We start from the raw sequence: 23,389 nt of genomic DNA on the forward strand, positions 1-23,389 counted from the left end.
CCCCAATCCCTCCCAGCATCAAAGTCTTCTCCAATGAGTCAACTCTTCACATGAGGTGGCCAAAGTACTGGAGTTTCAGCTTTAGCATCATTCCTTCCAAAGAAATCCCAGGGTTGATCTCCTTCAGAATGGAGTGGTCAGATCTCCTTGCAGTCCAAGGGACTCTCAAGAGTCTTCTCCAACACCACAGTTCAAAAGCATCATTTCTTCGACATTCAGCCTTCTTCACAGTCCAACTCTCACATCCATACATGACTAGTGGAAAAACCATAGCCTTGACTAGGCGGACCATAGTTGGCAAAGAAACGTCTCTGCTTTTGAATATGCTATCTAGGTTGTTCATCACTTTTCTTCCAAGGAGTAAGCGTCTTTTAATTTCATGGCTCCAACCACATCTGCAGTGATTATGGAGCCCCAAAAAATAAAGTCTGACACTGTTTCCACTGTTTCCCCATCTATTTCCCATGAAATGATGGGACCAGATGCCGCGATCTTCGTTTTCTGAGTGTTGAGCTTTAGGTCAACTTTTTCACTCTCCTCTTTTACCTTAATCAAGAGGCTTTTTAGTTCCTCTTCACTTTCTGCCATAAGGGTGGTGTCATCTGCATATCTGAGGTTATTGATATTTCTCCCAGCAATCTTGATTCCAGCTTGTGTTTCTTCCAGCCCAGCGTTTCTCATGATGTACTCTGCATAGAAGTTAAATAAGCAGGGTAACAATATACAGCCTTGACGTGCCCCTTTTCCTATTTGGAACCAGTCTGCTGTTCCATGTCCAGTTCTAACTGTTGCTTCCTCGCCTGCATACAGATTTCTCAAGAGGCAGGTTCGGTGGTCTGGTATTCCCATCTCTTTCAGAATTTTCCACAGTTTATTGTGATCCACACAGTCAAAGGCTTTGGCATAGTCAATAAGCCAGAAATAGATGTTTTTCTGGAACTCTTTTGCTTTTTCCATGATCCAGCGGATGTTGGCAATTTGATCTCTGGTTACTCTGCCTTTTCTAAACATTAGGAAGTTCACGGTTCACGTATTGCTGAAGCCTGGCTTGAAGAATTTTGAGCATTACTTTACTAGCGTGTGATATGAGTGCAATTGTGTGGTAGTTTGAGCATTCTTTGGCATTGTCTTTCTTTGGGATTGGAATGAAAACTGACCTTTTCCGTTCCTGTGGCCACTGCTGAATTTTCCCAATTTGCTGGCATATTGAGTGCAGCACTTTGACAGCATCATCTTTCAGGATTTGAAACAGCTCAACTGGAATTCCATCACCTCCACTAGCTTTGTTCATAGGGATGCTTTCTAAGGCCCACTTGACTTCACATTCCAGGGTGTCTGGCTCTAGATTACTGATCACACCATCGTGAATATCCGGGTCATGAAGATCCTTTTTGTACAGTTCTTCTGTGTATTCTTGTCATCTCTTCTTAATATCTTCTGCTTCTATTAGGTCCATACCATTTCTGTCCTTTATCGAGCCCATCTTTGCATGAAATGTTCCCTTGGTAGCTCTAATTTTCTTGAAGAGATCTCTTTCCCATTCTGTTGTTTTCCTCTATTTCTTTGGATTGATCACTGAAGAAGGCTTTCTTATCTCTTCTTACTATTCTTTGGAACTCTGCATTCAGATGCTTATATCTTTCCTTTTCTCCTTGGCTTTTCGCCTCTCTTCTTTTCACAGCTACTTGTAAGGCCTCCCAAGACAGCCATTTTGCTTTTTTGAATTTCTTTTCCATGGAGATTGTCTTCATCCCTGTCTCCTGTACAATGTCACGAACCTCATTCCATAGTTCATCAGGCACTCTATCTATCATATCTAGGCCCTTAAATCTATTTCTCACTTCCACTGTATAATCATAAGAGATTTGATTGAGGTCATACCTGAATGGTCTAGTGGTTTTCCCTGTTTTCTTCAATTCCAGTCTGAATTTGGTAATAAGGAGTTCATGATCTGAGCCACAGTCAGCTCCTGGTCTTGTTTTTGTTGACTGTATAGAGCTTCTCCATCTTTTGCTGCAGAGAATATAATCAATCTGATTTCGGTGTTGACTGTCTGGTGATGTCCATGTGTAGAGTCTTCTCTGGTGTTGTTGGAAGAGGGTGTTTGCTATGACCAGTGCATTTTCTTGGCAAAACTCTATTAGTCTTTGCCCTGATTCATTCTGTATTCCAAGGCCAAATTTGCCTGTTACCCAGGTGTTTCTTGACTTCCTACTTTTGCATTCCAGTCCCCTATAATGAAAAGGACATCTTTTTGGGGTGTTAGTTCTAAAAGGTCTTGTAGGTCTTCATAGAACCGTTCAACTTCAGCTTCTTCAGTGTTACTGGTGGGGGCATAGACTTGGATTACTGTGATATTGAATGGTTTGCCTTGGAAATGAACAGAGATCATTCTGTCATTTTTCAGACTGCATCCAAGTACTGCATTTCAGACTCTTCTGTTGACCATGATGGCTACTCCATTTCTTCTAAGGTATTCTTGCCTGCAGTAGTAGACATAATGGTCTTCTGAGTTAAATTCACCCATTCCAGTCCATTTTAGTTCACTGATTCCTAGAATGTCGACGTTTACTCTTGCCATCTCCTATATGACCACTTCCAATTTGCCTTGATTCATGGACCTGACATTCCAGCTTCCTATGCAATATTGCTTTTTACAGCATCAGACCTTGCTTCTATCACCAGTAACATCCACAGCTGGGTATTATCTTTGCTTTGGCTCCAATCCTTCATTCTTTCTGGAGTTATTTCTCCACAGATCTCCAGTAGCATATTGGGCACCTACTGATCTGAGGAGTACCTCTTTCAGTATCCTATCATTTTGTCTTTTCATACTGTTCATGGGGTCCTCAAGGCAAGAATGCTGAAGAATTATCTTCATTACCTCCACCATAGTTTCCCCTCAAGCCAAACAAGGGGAGGTAACAGAGAGACCATCAACAGAAAATTGGATTAAATATTACTGGGCATGGCTCCACGCATTAGAACAAGACCCAGTTTCCCCCTCTGTCATGTTTCTCATCAGGAAGCTTCCTTAATCCTCTCATCCTTATGCATCAGAGGGCAGACATAATGAAAACCACAATTACTGAAAACTAACCAAACTGATCACATGAATCACAACCTTGCCTAACTCAGTGAAATGATGAGACATGCCATATAGGGCCACCTAAGCAGATGGGTCATGTGGAGAGTTCTGACAAAATATGGTCCACTGGAGAAGGGAATGGCAAACCACTGCAGTATTCTTGCCTTGAGAACCCCATGAACAGTATGAAAAGGCAAAAAGATAGGATACTGAAAGAGGAACTCCTCAGGTCAGTAGGTGCCCAATATGCTACTAGAGATCAGTGGAGGAATAACTGCAGAAAGAATGAAGAGACAGAGCCAAAGCAAATACAACCCCCAGGTGTGAATGTGACTGGTGATGGAAGTAAAGTCTGATGCTATAAAGAGCAATATTGCATAGCAACCTCGAATGTTAGGTCCAAGAATCCAGGCAAACTGGAAGTGGTCAAACAGGAGATGGCAAGAGGGAACATCAATATTTTAGGAATCAGTGAACTAAAACAGACTGGAATGAGTGAATTTAATGCAGATGACCATTATATCTACTACTGTGGGCAAGAATCGGTTAGAAGAAATGAGTAGCCATCATAGTCAACAAAAGTGTTAAATGCAGTACGTGGAGGCAATCTCAAAATTGACAGTGTGATCCTTGTTCATTTCCAAGGCAAACCATTCAATATCACAGTAATCAAATTTTATGCCCCAACCAGGAATTCTGAAGAAGCTGAACGGTTCTATGAAGAGCTACAAAACCTTCTAGAACAGACAGCCAAAAAATATTTTCTTTTTCATTATAGGGGACTGGAATGCAAAAGTAGGAAGTCAAGAGTTACCTGGAGTAACAGGCATATTTGGCCTTGGAGTACAAAACGAAGCACGGCAAAGGATAACAGAGTTTTGCCAAAGGAACACAGTGCTCATAGCAAATACCATTTTCCAACAATACAACAGAAGATTCTACACATGGACATCACAAAATGGTCAGTACCAAAATCAGATTGATTATATCCTTAGCAGGCAAAGATGGAGAAGCTCTATACAGTCAGCAAAAACAAGACCAGGAGCTCACTGTGGCTTGGATCATGAACTCCTTATTAACAAATTTAGACTTAAATTGAAGAGAGTAGGGAAAGCCACTAGACCATTCAGGTATGACCTAAATCAAATTCCTTATGATTAATAGAGTGGAAGTGACAAATAGATCCAAGGGATTAATTTGATAGAGTGCCTGAGGAACTTGGATAGAATTTCATGACATTGCAAAGGGGGCAGTGATCAAGACCGTCCCCAATAAAAAGAAATACAAAAAGGCAAAATGGTTGTCTGAGGAGGCCTTACAAATACCTGAGAAGAAAAGAGAAGTGAAAGGCAAAGGAGAAAAGGAGATATATCCATCTGAATGCAGAGTTCCAAAGAAGAGCAAGGGAAGATAAGAAAGCCTTCCTTGGTGTTCAATGCAAATAACTAGGTAAAACATGATATTGGGAAAGACTAGAGATCTCTTCCAGAGAAGGCAGTGGTACCCCACTCCAGTGTTCTTGCCTGGAAAATCACATGGGTGGAGGAGCCTGGTAGGCTGCAGTCCATGGGGTCACTGAGAGTCAGACATGACTGAGCGACTTCACTTTCACTTTTGACTTTCATGCATTGGAGAAAGAAATAGCAACCCACTCCAGTGTTCTTGCCTGGAGAATCCCAGGGATGGGGGAGCTTGGTGGGCTGGTGTCTATGGGGTCGCACAGAGTTGGACACGACTGAAGTGACTTAGCAGCAGTAGCAGAGATCTCTTCAAGAAAATGAGAGATACCAAGGGAACATTTCATGCAAAGATTGCCACAATAAAGGACAGAAATGGTATGGACTTAACAGAAACAGAAGATATTAAGAAGAGGTGGCAAGAATACACAGAAGAACTATACAAAAAAATATCTTTGTGACCCAAATAACCAAAATGCCATGGATCACCCACCAAGAGTGAGACATTCTGGAATGCAAAGTCAACTGGGCCTTAGGAAGCATTACCGCGAACAAAGCTAGTTGAGGTGATGGAATTCTAGTTGAGCTGTTTCAAATCCTAAAAGATGATGATGCTGTGAAAGTGCTGCACTCAATATGCCAGCAAATTTGGAAACCTCAGCAGTGGCCACAGGACTGGAAAAGTTCAGTTTTCATTCCAATCTCAAAGAAAGGCAATGCCAAAGACCGTTCAAACTACTGCACTATTGCACTCATCTAACACACTAGCAAAGGAATACTCAAAATTCTTCAAGCCAGTCTTCAACAGTTTGTAAACCATGAACTTCCAGATGTTCAAGCTGGATTTAGAAAAGAGACAGGAACCAGAGATCAAATTGTCAACATCCATTGGTTTATCGAAAAAGCAAGAAAATTCCCGAAAATCATCTACTTCTGCTTTTTTGACTATGCTAAATACTTTGACTCTGTGTATCACAGCAAACTGTTGAAAACACTTAAAGAGATGGGAATACCAGACCACCTGACCTGCCTCCTGAGAAATCTGTATGCAGGTCAAGAAGCAACAGTTAGAACTGGGCATGGAACAACAGACTGGTTCCAAATTGGGAAAGGAGTACATCAAGGCTGTATATTGTCACTCTGGTTATTTAACTTATATGCAGAGTACATCACATAGAATGCTGGGATGGATGAATCACAAGTTGGAATCAGGATTGCCAGGAGAAATATCAATAACCTCTGATATGCAGATGATACCACCCTTACGGCAGAAAGTGAAGAAGAACTAAAGAGCCTCTTGATGAAAGTGAAAGAGGGGAGTGAAAAGTTGGCTTAAAGCTCAACATTGAGAAAACGAAGATCATGGCATCCAGTTCCATCACCTCATGGCAAATAGATGGAGAAACAGTGGAAACAGTGAGAGACATTACTTTCTTGGGCTCCAAAATCACTGCAAATGGTGATTGAAGCCATGAAATTAAAAGACGTTTACTCCTTGGAAGGAAAGCTATGACCAACCTAGAGAGCATATTCAAAAGCAGACTGATTACTTTGCCAACAAAGGTCTGTCTAGTCAAAGCTATGGTTTGTCCAGTCCTCATGTATTGATGTGAGACTTGGACTACAAAGAAAACTGAGCACCAAAGAATTGATGCTTTTGGACTGTGGTGTTGGAGAAGACTTTAGAGTCCCTTGGACTGCAAGGAGATCCAACCAGTCCATCCTAAAGGAAATAAGTTCTAAATATTCATTGGAAGGACTGATGTTGAAGCTGAAACTCTAATACTTTGGCCACTGATGCGAAGAACTGACTCATTTGAAAAGACCCTGATGCTAGGAGAGATTGAAGGCAGGAGGAGAAGGGGATGACAGGGGATGAGAGGGTTGGATGGCATCACTGACTCAATGGACATGAATTTGAGTAAGCTCTGGGAACTGGTGATGGACAGGGAAGCCTGGTGTGCTTCAGTCCATGGGGTTGCAAGGAGTTGCGCATGACTGAGCGACTGCAGTGAACTGATCTGAACACTATAATAGTCTATTAAGAATGCAATAGTATTGTTTCTAGAAAAGAGATGTACATACCTTAATTTGAAAATACATTATTATTAAATATTGCTAACCATCATCTGAAAACTAGAGTTGCCGCAAAACTTCACTTTGTAAAAACTGCAATATCTGCAATGTAAAATAAAGTGCAGCACAATGAAAGAAGGTATGCCTGTAAAACATATTTTTCAAAACATCATATAGCAGATTTGGGGATTATTGATTCATCTAGAACACATTTTATTTAACTACTTACATAAAGATAGTGTTTAACAAATTAAGTGCAAAGTCTGAATACCTAGGGATATTTTAGCTAGAGAGGGATGGAATTACTTATTTTTTCCAGGAATATTTAAAGTGAAAATATTTAAAGTGAAATTAGGTTTGTGTGGGCTGGATCTTTTAAAAACAATTTAACTCAGCTTTGGAGAAGTGGAATGTTTTTAATTTTATAAAATGAAAATATATATATAGTTTAGATACTAAATTGACATTCTAAGTTAAAGCATGGATTAAATTGTGGTGGTGTTGTGTTGTGTTCAGTTGTGTCCAACTCTTTGTGGCCCCATGGACTGTAGCCTGCAAGGCTCCTCTGCCCATGGAATTTACCAGTCAAGAATACTGGCGTGAGTTGCCATTTCCAACTCTAGAGGATCTTCCCAACCCAGGGATTGAACCAGTGTCTCTTATGTTTTGTCTTCTGCATTTGCAGGATGATTCTTTTACCTAGATAACATATTCAAAAGCAGAGACATTACTTTGCCCACTAAGGTCCGTCTAGTCAAGGCTATGCTTTTTCCTGTGGTCATGTATGGATGTGAGAGTTGGATTGTGAAGAAGGCAGAGCTCTAAAGAATTGATGCTTTTGAACTGTGGTGTTGGAGAAGACTCTTGAGGGTCCCTTGGACTGCAAGGAGATCCAACCAGTCCATTCTGAAGGAGATCAACCCTGGGATTTCTTTGGAAGGAATGATGCTAAAGCTGAAACTCCAGTACTTTGGCCACCTCATGTGAAGAGTTGACTCATTGGAAAAGAGTCTGATGCTGGGAGGGATTGGGGGCAGGAGGAGAAGGGGACGACAGAGGATGAGACGGCTGGATGGCATCACTGACTCGATGGATGTGAGTCTGAGTGAACTCCAGGAGTCGGTGATGGACAGGGAGTCCTGGCATGCTGTGATTCATGGGGTCGCAAAGAGTCGGACACGACTGAGCGAATGAACTGAACTGAACCCCTTACCCCTAGCATCAGCTGGGAAGCTCATGGATTGAATGAAACAAACAGATTTTTGTGCATACCCTAAAGTCATATGTGAATTGAATGGATAATCTGTTTTTTTCTAGGGTAGAAGCCTTACCATGTATTTATTTGTGATAGGGTTTATTGACCTTGCTTCATACTTTTCCCACACATATACTGAGTAAATGACAGACACTATTGCATTCCACCAGTCAAACACTCAAATAACTGAAAGCTTCCACAAAAGAAGCTACTCTTGCTTTTCCTTTTTCTTACTTATTTGATTGTTAATTTCCTGAGGTTTTTATAAAAAGAAAAAATTGCCCATCTTTTGAAATTGACAGTTTAGTGCTTCATGAGAAGTTTTTCTTCTTTTTTTGTCTTTGTTTTGTTGTTGTTTTTGGAAAAAGATAAATTCCTTTCCTCTCTATAGTTTTTCAACATTTTCTGTTCAAGTTAAATACCAGCAACAACTTTAAATAAATTCAAAGAAAAAGTTTCTTAAAAAGTAAACATCTTTCATCAATCAGAATTTGTGATGTTTTGGAAGCAGAATGTTAGGCAAGTTTATCTTTTGAAAATGAAAACCTTGTGATCTGAAATTAAATTTGTGTTAATTACCAAAATTAAAAATTTCAGTTGGAACAACTCTGAGTTGTCTTTGTGCTAAAGTTTACTATATTGTGGCATTTCAAAATGCAAATAAAGATTCAACGTATCTGAGGAACAGTATTTTACCTTTGAGTTAAATGACATCTACTCATACCCAGATGCCCCAATTTTTGATTCCATAAATACATCAACAAGTAAATAGTAATATTAAAATCTAGTTAGCAACTTAACTAATCATGACATACAGTATAATACAAAGTTATTTATTAAGGTCTTTCAACTTGTAAATTACAGAGATTCTACAGCTGATTCGTATATTACTACTATTAGTTTTCTAACATTTTCCTTCAGACAAATTTGTGTTTGATAGGAAACACATATTTCCTTAAGAAGACAAAAAGCAGAAAAAAAGGAAATGTATCACTAAAAGTTATACTTTATGTTTTCATTATAGTTACAAATAAGCTCCCAACTAAGGCTCTGTGCATGTTTATTCCTTCTTTATGTGAATGCTAGTTAGAATAAATATAGCCTTCAGAGTAAGTCTTTTCCTAAGATGGTAAAAGAATTTCCCTCAGTGAACACTTTGAACTATAATTTACCAATCTGACATTATAATAAGTGTCATATTTGGCTTTTTTTTTTTTTTTTGTAGAAGTGGTTCATAATTGGTCAACCAAATGAGATGAGATCTTTCAGCAAAGTGCCTAAAACTGTATGATCTGGGATAAAATTTGATATATGCTTGAAGATATATTCTGAAATAGTAAAAAATGGCTCTTTTTAAGCTCTTTTACAAAAACAGACACAATAAGTACATCTGCATTTAGGCTGCATTATCATATCCATGCATTCAGTACATACGTTGAATTTTCTTCCAAATATGACACTTCTAGTGGTGGTTGCTGACTGAATCATTCTATCTTTTTAATACAGGGATCCAAACAAAATACAAGGGATCCAAACAAAATGCAAGGGTTTCAGTTAATCCAATTTCAAATTATATAGAGTATATAAAAAGCGTGCTATTTAGTTTCTGAATTTTAGTGAGTGTGCAGAGGGCACTTAAAAGTTTTTATGTTTATAAAAATTACATTTTCAGAGACTGAACTGCTTCCATCTTCATTCAATCAGAATGGATTTATATTTAAAAGGAAAAGATGGACTATAATTATAAAGTTGTTTGACGCTCTTAAATCAATTCATGTTCTGATGCTTGGAGTTCCAGCTGCATGATCAAAATGTAGTGTCTGGCTCTTGAATTTTCCAAAGCAATAAGAGAGATCTCTGAAGGACAACAAAGGAATGGGAAAGTAGCGGGTATGCTGCGGCAGAAATGAATGCAAATGGCATCGCTGTTCGTTTCATTCACAGCAATCTGTCACCTTTTAGTTTCTCTTTCCAGATAGAAATAGGGGATAATGCTGGAAATAGTAATGCATAAGTGGACAGGGTCTGACCATTAAAATGTTTACCATTTCCAGAATGATGCCTGCAGATGTTACAAAATTGAAACTGGAAAGGTGTTAGAATTGCTGCCGGTTTCTATTCATTTGAATGGCAGCAACCCAGAACTCTGTTTTACGGTTTCATGTGGAGGGGCAATCCATTATCTTTTTTCCCCCTTCTGGGATCAAATAGTGTTTTTGTGAGGATTATATTCCTGTCGTAAGCAGCAGTGGAACCAATATGATGAGGTCTGAATGTCAAGCTTATTTCCAAATTCAACTCCTTTACAATTGCAGGGTTGACTTAGAAATTGAAAATCCCAGTTATGTAATTGATTTTTAAAAGTTTTGAATAGGCGATTCTTCCTTCAAAATAAGCATTAAAAAGACAGGAATTAAAAAGTAGCAGGTGAGGGAAAAATAGGTATTTTTGTATCATTTAGAATTCTTAAAGGATTGTATGGGTGCCAAATAACCGATATTTACATACTAGTTTTGAGCAACTAATTTTGTCAGCAGGTTTTTGTAAATGAGAAAAATATAGCATAGAAAGGTTAAGTATGTTTTTCCCTTCCCAAGATTCATGTATTTGGTTAGCTAGCCTGAAGTTTTAACAAGGTTTTTTTTTGTTTTTTTTTTTTTTTTGAGACTAGAGTCTACCTGGCTTTGAATGCTGTACTTAACATAAACCCCAAATGAAATAGTCATACTTGTTTTAGAAAAAAAAATTGTATTAAAAGATAATGAGTTCTGTGGTAAAATGTAGCACATTACTCCTATAAATATTTTAAAATGTTATGGAATATTATGCCTGGGAACCAACTCATTGATTTTTATTTACAGAGAGAAAACATATTGTGTGCAAATGACTAACCTGTTTCTCCCCAAACCCCATAGTGCAAAATTCTGCATTGCTTGTCTGATAATTGCTGGGCTTTTTTTCTTCTTTTTGACTCACTTGAATCAAGCTTTTATTCATAGACATATGTAAATATTCTTGGCGAGGTTATACAAAAGCTCCACATTTCAAACTCCAGTGATCAGTTCTCAGTTCTCATCTTACTTGATTTAGCAGTATTTGACACAGTGAATCACACTTTCCTTCTTTAAACAGTTCTTCACTTGGTGTTTTAGAATGTCACAACCTCCTGGTTTTCCTCCTATCAGAGTAAGCACTTGTCTCCTTCTCCTTCTGCTAGTTTCTCTTCAGTTCCCCACCCTCTAAATAGTTGAATGGTCTGACTACCATTGCTCTCCCTTTCTCTTTGCAGTGATCCTCTTTCGTAACTTTAAATGTCACCTAGGTGTTAATGAGACCTTACTTTTTATCTAAAACCTGAGTATATCCCATTAATTTCTGATTTGTATATGTAAGTACCTGCTTGACAATTCTATTTGGAATTCCAAATAGGTAAGTCAAACTTAATATAGTTAAAATCCAAGTCAAAAAATGTAATCTCTCACTCCTTCTCTCCAATCTTGATGCTGTCTTCCCCAACACAGTTAACGGCAACTCCAGCCTTTAAGACTTCCATCATCTTAACTTAAAATCATCCTCTCCTACCTTTCTCTCAGTAATCCATCAGCAAATTATGCTAGGTTTATTGTTGTTCTTTCACTAAGTCATGTCCAACTCTGCAGCTCCATGGACTGCAGCATTCCTGTCCTGCACGATCTCCTGAAGTTTGCTCAGATTCATGTCCTGAGTCAGTGATGCTATCTTAACTGTATCAACCTCTCTTGCCCCCTATACCTCCTGCTGTAAATCTTTCCTAGCATCAGGGTCTTTTCCAATGAGTCAGCTCTTTGCATCAGGTGGCCAAAGTACTGGAGATTCAGCTTCAGCATCAGTCCTTCCAATGAATATTCAGGGTTGATTTCCTTCTGGATTGACTGGTTGATCTCCATGCAGTCCAGGGGATTCCCAAGAGTCTTCTCCAGCACTGCAATTCAAAAGCATCAGTTCTTCAGTGCTCAGCCTTCTTTATGGTCCAACTCTCACATCCATACATGACTGCTGGAAAACTCATAAATTAGATTATATGGATTTTTGTCAGCAAAGTGGGATGTCTTTGCTTTTTAATATGTTGTCTAGCTTTGTCATAGCCCTTCTTCTAAGGAGCAAGAGTCTTTTAATTTCATGGCTGCAGTTACCATCTGCAGTGATTTCAGAGTCCAGGAAAATAACATCTGTCAATGCTTCCACTTTTTTCCCCATCTATTTGTCATGAAGGAATGGGACTGGATGCCATGATCTTAGTTTTTAAAAGCTGAGTTTTAAGCCAGTCTTTTTGTACTCCTCTTTCACCCTTATCAAGAGACTCTTTAGTTCCTATTCACTTTCTGAATTAGAGTGGTGCTTGCCTATAAATTCTGTAATAAATGTTACATTTATATAAAATATTTCTAGTACATTTATCCCTGTACATTTACTTGATAGGAGGCGAATGCAGTTAAAGGCAAATCCCCTAGCTTCCCCTTCCAAACACACTGCTGTTCTTAAGGCTTTATTTTATTTACTATGGAGAACATAAGACTGCTGTAAGTGTTAAGAGCCTCAGAATTTAATTAATTTAAATTCATTATAAATTTAAAAATATATTAAAAATAAATTCAAAAATTATAATTTTCCAGAGCTAAAAAAATAAGAAAGTAATAACACCATTCAAAATAATCAAATGCATTTCTGAACTTTTCCCTATGAAACAGAAGCATTATAAAAAGTTGATCTAGTCATAATTTTCATCAAGATTGCTGATGACAAAATAAAGATATTAAGTCCAAAGTGGTTTCTCGGTTAGGAACAATGATGTAAAAAGAAACAATGGGATGAAATGGAAATAAGAGAAATCATAAAGTTGGGAAAATAAGAGGAAAGAGTAAGATGAAGTACCCAAACACATTAGGATATAAGCTTTGTAAGAGTTTTTTGCTATACCTGCAGGCCTAAGAAGGATGCTAGGCACTAGATAGGCATCCAAGTAGTTGCTGAATGACTTGAGAATGCATTTTCACCATCATTCTAGATTCTTTTAGGGGAGCTGAGACAGACAGCAGAATCCAAAGCTGCAATATGAACATGTATCCTCCAAAGGGGACACACTTTCAGAAAGTAGGATTTCTTCTTTCTTTCCTTCCTTCCATCCTCCCTTCCTTCTGTCTTTCCTTTCTTTTTCTTCCTTTCTGACTATACTGATGTATTTGATTTGTCTGCAAAGAGTAAAATATTGCAGAAACTATTTCCATTTGGTGTTTGTAACTTTTTCAAAGATATAGCAGCTTGAGAATAAAAATTCCTTTTTTCCCCTTTCTTTCGCAAGTTTGATGTTCAGCTGTTTAGTGGAGGCAACATGAATTTCTTTTGAGTCTTCTTTCATGTAATCTTTGAATCTTAAAATGTATGTCAACAATCTCCAAGATTCTAAATTTAAATTGTGTCAAACATCATATAGAAACTGAATGTAAGCACTTCCGTGACTAACAGACAGCATTTGCCAAGGTTTATTTTTTTTTTCTTGATAACCGCCAATATAGGCTTGAGCAAGTAATCAAATTCTGACAAGCATTTTCTCAACTAAATATAATAAAACAATTAGAGTACACACTGCATGCCTCCAGATTGCTCCCATTGAACAGGATGAGGTGATTTTTTTCCACCATCTGATGTTTTAAACATCCATGGATAATTGCTCCATAGTCTTATATTTAAATGATCTTTAGAAGATAACACTTTCTAAATCTCCTTCCCAGAATGTTATGCAAGTAGCATTTTTACATAATCTGCATAAGAATATAGAGCTTCACTAAAATTGCTGGATACCAAATGTGATTTAAAATGTTATTAAAAATGAAAGCTCAATTGGACAAAAATGCATTTTATATATTTTATATTGACTTGGCATTTATTTCTTTAATTTCTAAAAGCCTTAAGGCCAGCAGGGTCGTTACTTAGAGATTCAACGATGTATATGAGATGTTCGTGCTTCCCTGGTGGCTTAGTGGTAAAGAATCCACCTGTAATGCAGGAGACGTGTGCAGGAGACGGGGCTGATCCATGGGTCTGGAAGATCCCCTGGAGTACGAAATGGCAACCCACTCCTGTATTTTTGCCTGGGAAATCCCACGGACAGAAGAGCCTGGGGGACTATAGTCCATAGAGTCTCAAAGAGTCTGACATAACTTAATGACTAAACAACAACATGAGATATTTACCAAAAGGAGTCCTAATGATCTTAAGGAAACATTGCAAATATCTTTGCAGAGTTGATAGAAGTACTACTTTAGAAGACAGTGGCTATTTACCCCTCATTCTCTGATTTAATAATAAACCATTTAAAATGTATAATACCAAGAATAAGTTTTATCATCTGAAAGCGATGTTAGATATACATTGTGTAGAAGTAACGTGAAGGCTTCCATGCATTTTTGTGAATGATTTCCTGCTATAGTTTAACCTTTGATTTTGCTTATTTTTACTTAATTGAAAGTTGAAAATTTTAAGCCAGAGTTGTCTTTATGGTATAAAAGCTTTACTACTATATACCAAAGTAAATACCTTTTATATTAACACTTTTCTACTTCCAAGAAAACCTATATCATCTTCTCATTCCTCATATCTATGTTTAATCCTTCAATCCAATTTGATCTTTTTACTTACTCTGACGATACCCAATTTTCTTTCAAACTATTTTATTGTATTTGATACCAAAAACGTCATTCAAATAAATAAGTAATGAATAACTCAGTTGTTTATTCAGAAAGTATATTGAGTATATTAATGTTTTATGAAGAAAGGTGTTAGACCATGGGGACATGATAATAAAATTGACAAAATCCTTGGCTTCCAAGAGCTTACATTCTCCCAGGGTTGACTACTAATATATACTGGGAACTAATGCCAATTAATAATAAATGCACTGAAGAAAAATAAATAAAGTGAAAGGATAAGGAGCTAGGAGAAGTGCTGTCTTAGGGTGATCTGAATGGAGGTGTCTGTGAGGAGAGGCAAAGTTTAAGCAGAATATTGAGTAAAACTTGGGCACTGGTCAGTTATGCTGGGGAAGAAAATTTCCCCTGGGAGAAATAGCAAATGCAAACACCTTGATATGGGTTTGTACTTGGGTGTTAAAGAGCGAGCAAGAAAACCAGTGTGGCTGAAAGAGGTGATGAAGACGATTTACTGAAAATCTCACATAATGAGGTTAAGACAATTAAGAGAAAATTAATATTGAAGGGATAACTCTTAAAAGTTGAAAATCTCTCAAGATGTTAACAAACTACTGCCATGTTTAGAAACTGGTGATTTGGACATCAATGTTATAGTCAGTCAAGGATGCAGCATGTGACCATTAATGTTAGATATAGAGAATCTACAGATTGAAGTTTTTAAATATAAACTGAGGCATATTGAACATTTTAAGAGTTTGAGAAATATCTAATGTAATCAGGTAGCACCTAGTTGAAGTGTCTGGGAATCCTCCACTAATAAAAGCTCAGGAGAGACTTTTATGGAGAAAAGACTAAAGCAAAGTAAGTAAAGAATTGATTGGCTATAGCTTAAATCCCAGTTGGCTCCTTGTGACTAGTAGTCCTTAGGTTTCAACCTCATAACTTTGAGTCAATCACAGATTTTCATTTTTTCATGGGGCTGTCACAGCATTAGAGCCACCTCAGTCTAACTGCCTCCATGTTTAATTAATTTAACATGTTTATGATCTATTTAATGTTCTATTTGTTATCAGATGATTAATTTACTTTCACGTATCTCAGATAAGAGTTTTATATGACCATCAGTTCAGTTCAGTTCATTTCAGTCGCTCAGTCGTGTCCGACTCTTTGCGACCCCATGAATCGCAGCACGCCATGCCTCCCTGTCCATCACCAACTCCCGGAGTTCACTCAGACTCGCGTCCATTGAGTCAGTGATGCCATTCATAGAAACAAATAAATAGGTATAAATATTTGTTTGCATGTGGATACTATATTATTATCAATACTTTAAGTTCCTTCCAGCCTATGGCTATTGTATAATACCAGAGGGAGTAGTACTGGACTTTATGAAACTGCTCTTTGAGATGCAACAACTCTGTTAAGTCTGTTATACATTCAGAACAATATCATCAGATGGAAGACATCTGGAGTATATTATCAAGTTCTATATTACAGATCTCTCTTAAAATCTGAAGGTAATTAGGCAGAGACAATAAAGAAGTAGAAACATGTTTATTGAAATAAGTTTACCAAGAATAAGGGCAAAATTGGAAGAACAATCTGTTCTGAAAAAAAAAAAGTGTTATCTTGAGATAAACTTTAATGATATGAACTTTAATGGACTTTTCTCAAATAATGATGATATTGATATTAATGCAAAATGCTAACTTAGTTTTTATGTATAGGTTTACCTTCTTTGCTAGACACAAAAATGGTAACCTTTAAAAAATATTACCAGGTAAAAGAATTGGGGGAATTATACATAACTATTTACAATATTGTTGCTTACTTCACTTACCTTTATTGTACATAGTTATATATAATTCCTCAAGTTCTTTTACTTAGTAATATTTTTAAGAGGTTAGCATTTTTGTGTCTATGAAAGATGAGAGCATACAGAAGAAAAATTAAAATGCTCTATTTTCTCATAAGGAATTTATATTTCATATTTTTCCTGTGATTGACAGAATTATTTACCTTCTTGGCTATTACTTCAGGATCTGCTACTTTAATTTTCAGGTGAAATTTTAAAAAATACTGCCTTTAATATCATTTTATTGATAACAATTTATATGTTGAAATATCTTCTATGTATTTTTCAGTGATCCAACCATCTTTTTTGTAACTGTTGCTTGATGGAAAAATCTGTTATTATAGGCATAAGGTAGACATATATTTCATCTAAAGAAACTATGATGATATGTTTCTATAGCTGAGAAAAATTTAATCAATGTTTAAACCAATTTAAAATCACCACTTCAAAGGAAGTGTCTTGTACCTCCAACTGATATATTATACTGCTTTGCATCGTAAGTGAATTTATTGCTTAAGAGAACGCTACAGTATGGATGTTTATAGCTATAGTATCTTCACAGACCAAGGTAAAAAGCAAAGAAAATATTCAACAGATGCATAATTTTTATATCAGATCTTGCTTTACACTTTGTGGGTTTGAGTCTACCTATTTTATATTATTAATTATAATAAGTAACAGTTGGAAAAAATCAACTTAAAATGTAAATGGATTCTATGAAAAAGTCTTAGATAAAAGAAAAAATACAACTAAAATATAAATTAATAAATTATATGAAAACAATGGAATTGATAGGATTCTAAACAATGAACAGAGGGGTGTTTATACCTCTATATGTTTTTGTTATTAAAAATCAAAGATTAAAATTAGTGAGTTAAATTCTCAGCTCAGAAAACCAGAAATAGAACAGCAAAGTACATTGAAAGAGTGCACAAGAAAGGAAATAATTAAGCAAAAATGAGAAATTAATGTTAGAGAAAGAAAAAAATAACCCAAATCTATGTAATAAAATCCTCATCTTTTTTTAAAAACAATTTACTATTTAATTTGATCAGGAAAAGAAAGAAAGACAGAGGCAGAGAGACAGAATAAAGAGATGGTAAAGGGAAAATGACTATTTAAATAGATAGTATATTTTGAAAATGATAAGAGGCTTATTTGCAGATTTATGTAAGTAGTGTTGAAAACCTAGATGAAATTAATAATTCCTTACAGAAATAGAGTTTATCAAAACTATCCCATAAAAAGATTGTGCAGTCAAATCTGCATAGAAAAAAAAAATAGAAAAGAGAATAATGAAATTTCCCCACAAAAAGGGATAAGGCCAAAATGTTTTCATAGGGGAAATTGGTAAAACTTCAAAAAGCAGACATTTCTATAGGTTCTATGACATCAGTCACATTGTCTTGAGAAAAACAAATTTAGGTTGATTTTTATATTTTTAATGTTAATATTAGTTTCAGTAGGATCTTATCTAATAACATAAATTTTGTGGATTGATGGAAAATAATATGCTCACACTGTAATGTTGAGGCAAAAATACTGCAGGACAGATAAGAAAGATCAACACAATAAAAACATAAAATAATGGGAAGATGTCCCTTGATTTCAGCAAGGATCATCACTGCACTTGAGACTATCAATGATGTTATTTTGTTTTTAATAACTTCTGTATTTACAAAATTATCTATAAAGAACATGTATCAATTATAACTGTGCAGCAAAATTTTAAGATTTTCACTTCTTAATTGTGAAAGAATCATAATGTGATATCTGTCAACCTCGTTGTAGAATCTCAAAACAATTCAGTTGTTAGAACGGAGAATATGAATAAATTATCCCTATGGAATAGCTGAACTTTACTAACCTTCTGATTTCTCTGGACCTAAGACTAATACTGACCACATGTCTGAATCCTGTCTCAAAAGTCAAGATCCTATTAAAAAAATACAAATCAGCTATTTTTTTTTTCACAAAAGAAAAGAACCAGACACCTGTATACACAGAGACTCAAAACTACAGACAAAGCTGACTTCTAAAAGAGATTAGAAAGTGATCAAGAATTTAGGACTATTAAAACTTGCTATATAATAACCTCCTTAAATTGAAAAGTAATCTAGTAAAAATTCCCCATATTCCTTTTAAAATTTTTGTTGGAAGGATTTTTACTCTGTCTTTATGACTATTTACTGAAGTAAGTGATGTAACAACGCTTTTAGAGCACTTTATTTTTATTTCCTCTTTCAGAAGTGTCATTTCACTTTTCTTGGAGCTGATCAACATCCATTGCACATCTCCTTTCAAGTTGAAAATATACAGATAGTTTTGAATTTTGTGAACTCTTCTTTTATTAAGTTTTGTCAATTGTCAGCATCCGTATTCCATTCTGATGATGAATAGGGGCATTATATTTCAGCATTAAAATGCAGTTAGGGTTGTAATGAGCATCGTTAAGGACTCTAATGGGAATCAGAATTGGATGTCATTTTATTCAGGGTTTTTTTTTGTTTTAGTTTATTTGTGCTTTACAGAATTTTTAAAACATTTCTATCAAGCAGGTGGGAATAGCTTTGTGATTTTAGAAGTATACATATAAACATCATTTTAACACATCTATTTCAAAACATTCTAATGCTATCTGTTTTCTAAATCTTCCTCTTAGCAGCCTGTAAAAGTAGAATAATAGTTCTTCCTAGTATCTATTTTTGCTTCCAAGTTTCTTCCCATAAATCTAGTCTAAACCTTTATGGAATATACGTTTTAAGTGGACATCTGTACACTTAAATCAGAATAAATTAAATGATCTATAATAGAAATGAAAAAGACTTGCTTTAAAGTCTGAGTCACAAAATGAGTGGTTCTTTGATTTTACCTTAGAAATTAGTATATATGTCTTTTTGCAAAAGTTATGGAGACACGCTGTAGCATTTCTCAATCTCCTGTGTGATACATTGTGTGTGAAGACCACTGACACCTCTATGGAAATTTACTGAGCTTGCTTTCATAATATATGTAGTAATATACAGATTAAATATGGACAAATACTCATTGTCTCAAGCTCATTTTCAATGTAATATTAGACTTTCTACTAACACTTACAAATTAATAAAACTATTCTTAAAAAGAAAAATGAAATTTCAGGACTTAGGCTTTGCCTCTTTATTCTGTAGCTTTCTGGTTTTATGTGAATAAAATTTTTGAAGCTTCTGTGAAGTAGGATTTTGGTGTTTCATTACTCAGAAAGATTGGGTGACCCTTTCCCATTCCATAAGCGAAGTTAACTGTCACGGTACCTTCTATTTCTAAACGAAAGCATCAAAGAACTTAGACTTGCTCTGAAGAATTAACTCTAGTCCTCTGAAAAATAGATTTCAGTGGCAATGAAAGAATAGAACTCCCAAATGAAATATCAAACAACTTAGACATTCCAAGTCTTGGTGCTGTATCAGGAACAGAAGTGAAAATCAATGCCTGATAGAAGGCCAAATGCAAATTACCAATGAAAGAGAGACATTGCTCTGGGTATAATGGCAAAACTGTATAAGGTGACATCTGAGAGGTGACAGACTCTTGAAGGGCACCTCTTAGATACTCCTCTGAAGTATGCCATCTGATAAAAGCTGTTAAGGTAAAAAATAAGAGTTCAAATCTTGATTTTTAACTCGCACAGCATAATTCAAAGTAAATGCAAATTTAAGGACAAAGAATATTTTCTAATGTATTCTGAAACACCATAGTGAACCACATATATGTTTCCTCATTGTAGGAAGATATTATTTCCAGCAATGTTCGGTTGAAAATAATCTCATTATAATATGTGAAGCATAACAAGTCTGCAGAATAAAAACAAATTTAATGTAAAAAAAAACTGATAAAGTAAAACTAATACCAGGTTTTATATTCATTTGATTAACTATATTTTATAGTCATTTCACTGATATAAAATCTGTTTGATAGTTTAACTTTGTTGAAAACCTGTCACTGGAATGGCTATCACACATATATATTATTTTATAAAACCTGTGTAACATTAAATTTTAGAATTACTGTGGTTTTCTATGAGTCTTAGCTATTTTCACATCTAGTAACTCAATAGGGTGATATTTTATGTCTATCTCTATGAATTAGGAGAAAACGGTAACATACACACATATTCAAGCATTGTTACTGTCACTTTTTGAAGATGCAAATTTTTAAAAAATAAATGCTACAAAGGCTATCTCTATGTAGAAAATTCAGCCTACCTATTTGTGCACTATAACGGATACTTTTCTGTCACTGGAGTCTGTTCTACTAGAATATAACAACTATGAATAATTCTATTTTCCAGGAGATTGATGGACATTAGTCCATCCACCATGGCATTCTTGCAAATGTTTTCTCTTTTCCTTTCTTTTCTTTTTATTTTAGCACTGAGTGATAGAGCAGGCTCACAAAATACTGGCTATATTCCCTGTGTTTTACAATGTATCTTTGAGCCTATCTTACCTATGGTAGTTTGTACATTCCACTCCCCCACCCCTTGTTGCTCCTCCCTGCTGCTTGTAACCACTGGTTTGTTCTCTATATCTATGTCTGCTTCTTTTTCTTGCATTCACTAGTTTGTTATATTTTTTTAGATTCTACATATAAGTGATATCATATAGTATTTGTCTTTCTCTGTCTGACTTATTTCACTTAGCATAATGCCCTCTAGGTGCATCCATGTTGATGTAAATGGAAAAATTTCATTCTTTTTTATGACTAGTATTTCATTGTATATTTTTACCACTTCTTTATTCAACCTAAGTGTTGATGGACACTTAGGTTGCTTCCGTATATGGGCAATTGCAAATAAAGCTATTATGAACATTGGTGTATGTGTAACCTTTTTAATTAGTGATTTTGTGTAGTTTTGACTAAATAGCCAGAAATACAATTGTTGTGTCTTTTGGTAGTTCTCAGAGAATGCGACAGCACCCCACTCCAGTACTCTCGCCTGGAAAATCCCATGGACGGAGGGGCCTGGTAGGCTGCAGTCTATGGGGTTGTGAAGAGTCGGACACGACTGCTCGACTTCCCTTTCACTTTTCACTTTCATGCACTGGAGAAGGAAATGGCAACCCACTCCAGTGTTTTTGCCTGGAGAATCCCAGGGACGGGGGAGCCTGGTAGGCTGCCGTCTCTGGGGTCACACAGACTCGGACACGACTGAAGCGACTTAGCAGCAGCAGCAGCATGGTAGTTCTATGTTTAGTTCTTTGAGAAACCTCCATTTTCCACAGTGGCTGCACCAGTTTACATTGCTATGGCTGTACCTGTTTACATTGCTACCAATTGTGTATCAGGGCTCCGTTTATCCCACAGCCTCTCAAACATTTGTTTTTTGTTTTCTTTTTGATGGTAGCCACTCTGACAGGTATAAGATGACACCTCATTGTGGTTTTAATGTGCATTTGCCTCATAATTAGCAATGTTGAGCATCTTTTTGGATACCTATTGGACTCCTGCATTTTCTTGGGGGGAAAAATGTCTTTTCGGTTCTTCTATTCATTTTTTAGTTGGTTTGAGTTGTATGAGTTATTTATATATGTTGAATATTAATCCTTTCTTCGTCATGTTATTTGCAAATATCTTCTCCCATTCACTGTTTACTTTTATTTCTTTAAGAGACTGATCCAAAAAATTGGTGCTGCAATTTATGTTAAAGAGTGCCCTTCCTATGTTTTCCTCTAGTAGTTTTATAATATTCAGCATTATATTTAGGTATTTAACCCAGTTTTAATTTATTTTTGTATATGGTATTCAGTTCAGTTCAGTTGCTCAGTCATGTCCGACTCTTTGTGACCCCATGAATCGCAGCACGCCAGCCCTCCCTGCCCATCACCAACTCCCAGAGTTCACTTAAACTCACGTCCATTGAGTTGGTGATGCCATCCAGCCATCTCATCCTCTGTTGTCCCCTTCTCTTCCTGCCCCCAATCCCTCGCAGCATCAGAGTCTTTTCCAATGAGTCAACTCTTCGCATGAGGTGGCCAAAGTACTGGCGTTTCAGCTTTAGCATCATTCCTTCCAATGAACACTCAGGAGAAGCCCACGTCTTAGTAACAGTAGTTTCATTTCCTTTTCAAATAACCAGTTTCTTTTTAAATCCTTTTGAATGCATAGTGTATGACACATCCATAGGTGATGCTAACCAGAAAAGAAAGCTACCCACATCCTTTACTTTAATGCACATGCTTTTTGGTGCTTATTATTCTATTTATGGAAAAGTTTGGAGAATATGCTATGCCTTAATTTGGAAAGTAGGATACATGAACATGGCTGAACTAATTCAAGTAATTCCTGTGCTCGGTGTGAGCATAGAGATATTTGCGTGCTTTTATTTTAATGTTACTTATTTTAAGTGGGAGAGGTTGTTCTAAATTGCTTATCATCTATGCCAAATCATTGCATTTCTAATGATTTTTAGATAAATAGATTCATGGTCACAGTTTGTTAAATTTTTGGTCTTAAAAACATGAACCTTTTTTTATTTTTTCTCTTTTCACTTCTCTTGTTCTTTTCATTCATTTTCCCTCCTAAATGTTTGCCTAGATAATGATATTCTGTGTAATTTAAAGATGAAGATTTACTTGATTACAAAGGGATGATCAAATTCTACATGTCACATAGTTACAAACCTGATGAAAGCAAACTGAAGAATACTTGAAAATAAACTATTTTATATTAAAACAGCCTACCAAGGGAATAAACAGGAATGAGAAAATAAGAGAAATTAATTGAATGATGATGGATGAGGGTGGAAATCAAGGAGGTTGAATGTTGACCAAAAAACCCAGAAAGGTTATAAGATTTTTCTTGGCATTGGGATAGACCTTTTAGGTAGGAAATGGAAACATGAGCATATAACTCAGAAAGAAACCATTTACAGCTTCTGTTTTACTGCTAATCTCTTTACTCCAAAATATATATCTTTATCTCACTGTACCC

The sequence above is a fragment of the Ovis canadensis genome, chromosome 17, assembly GCF_042477335.2.
Source record: "Ovis canadensis isolate MfBH-ARS-UI-01 breed Bighorn chromosome 17, ARS-UI_OviCan_v2, whole genome shotgun sequence".
Taxonomy (NCBI): domain Eukaryota; kingdom Metazoa; phylum Chordata; class Mammalia; order Artiodactyla; family Bovidae; genus Ovis; species Ovis canadensis.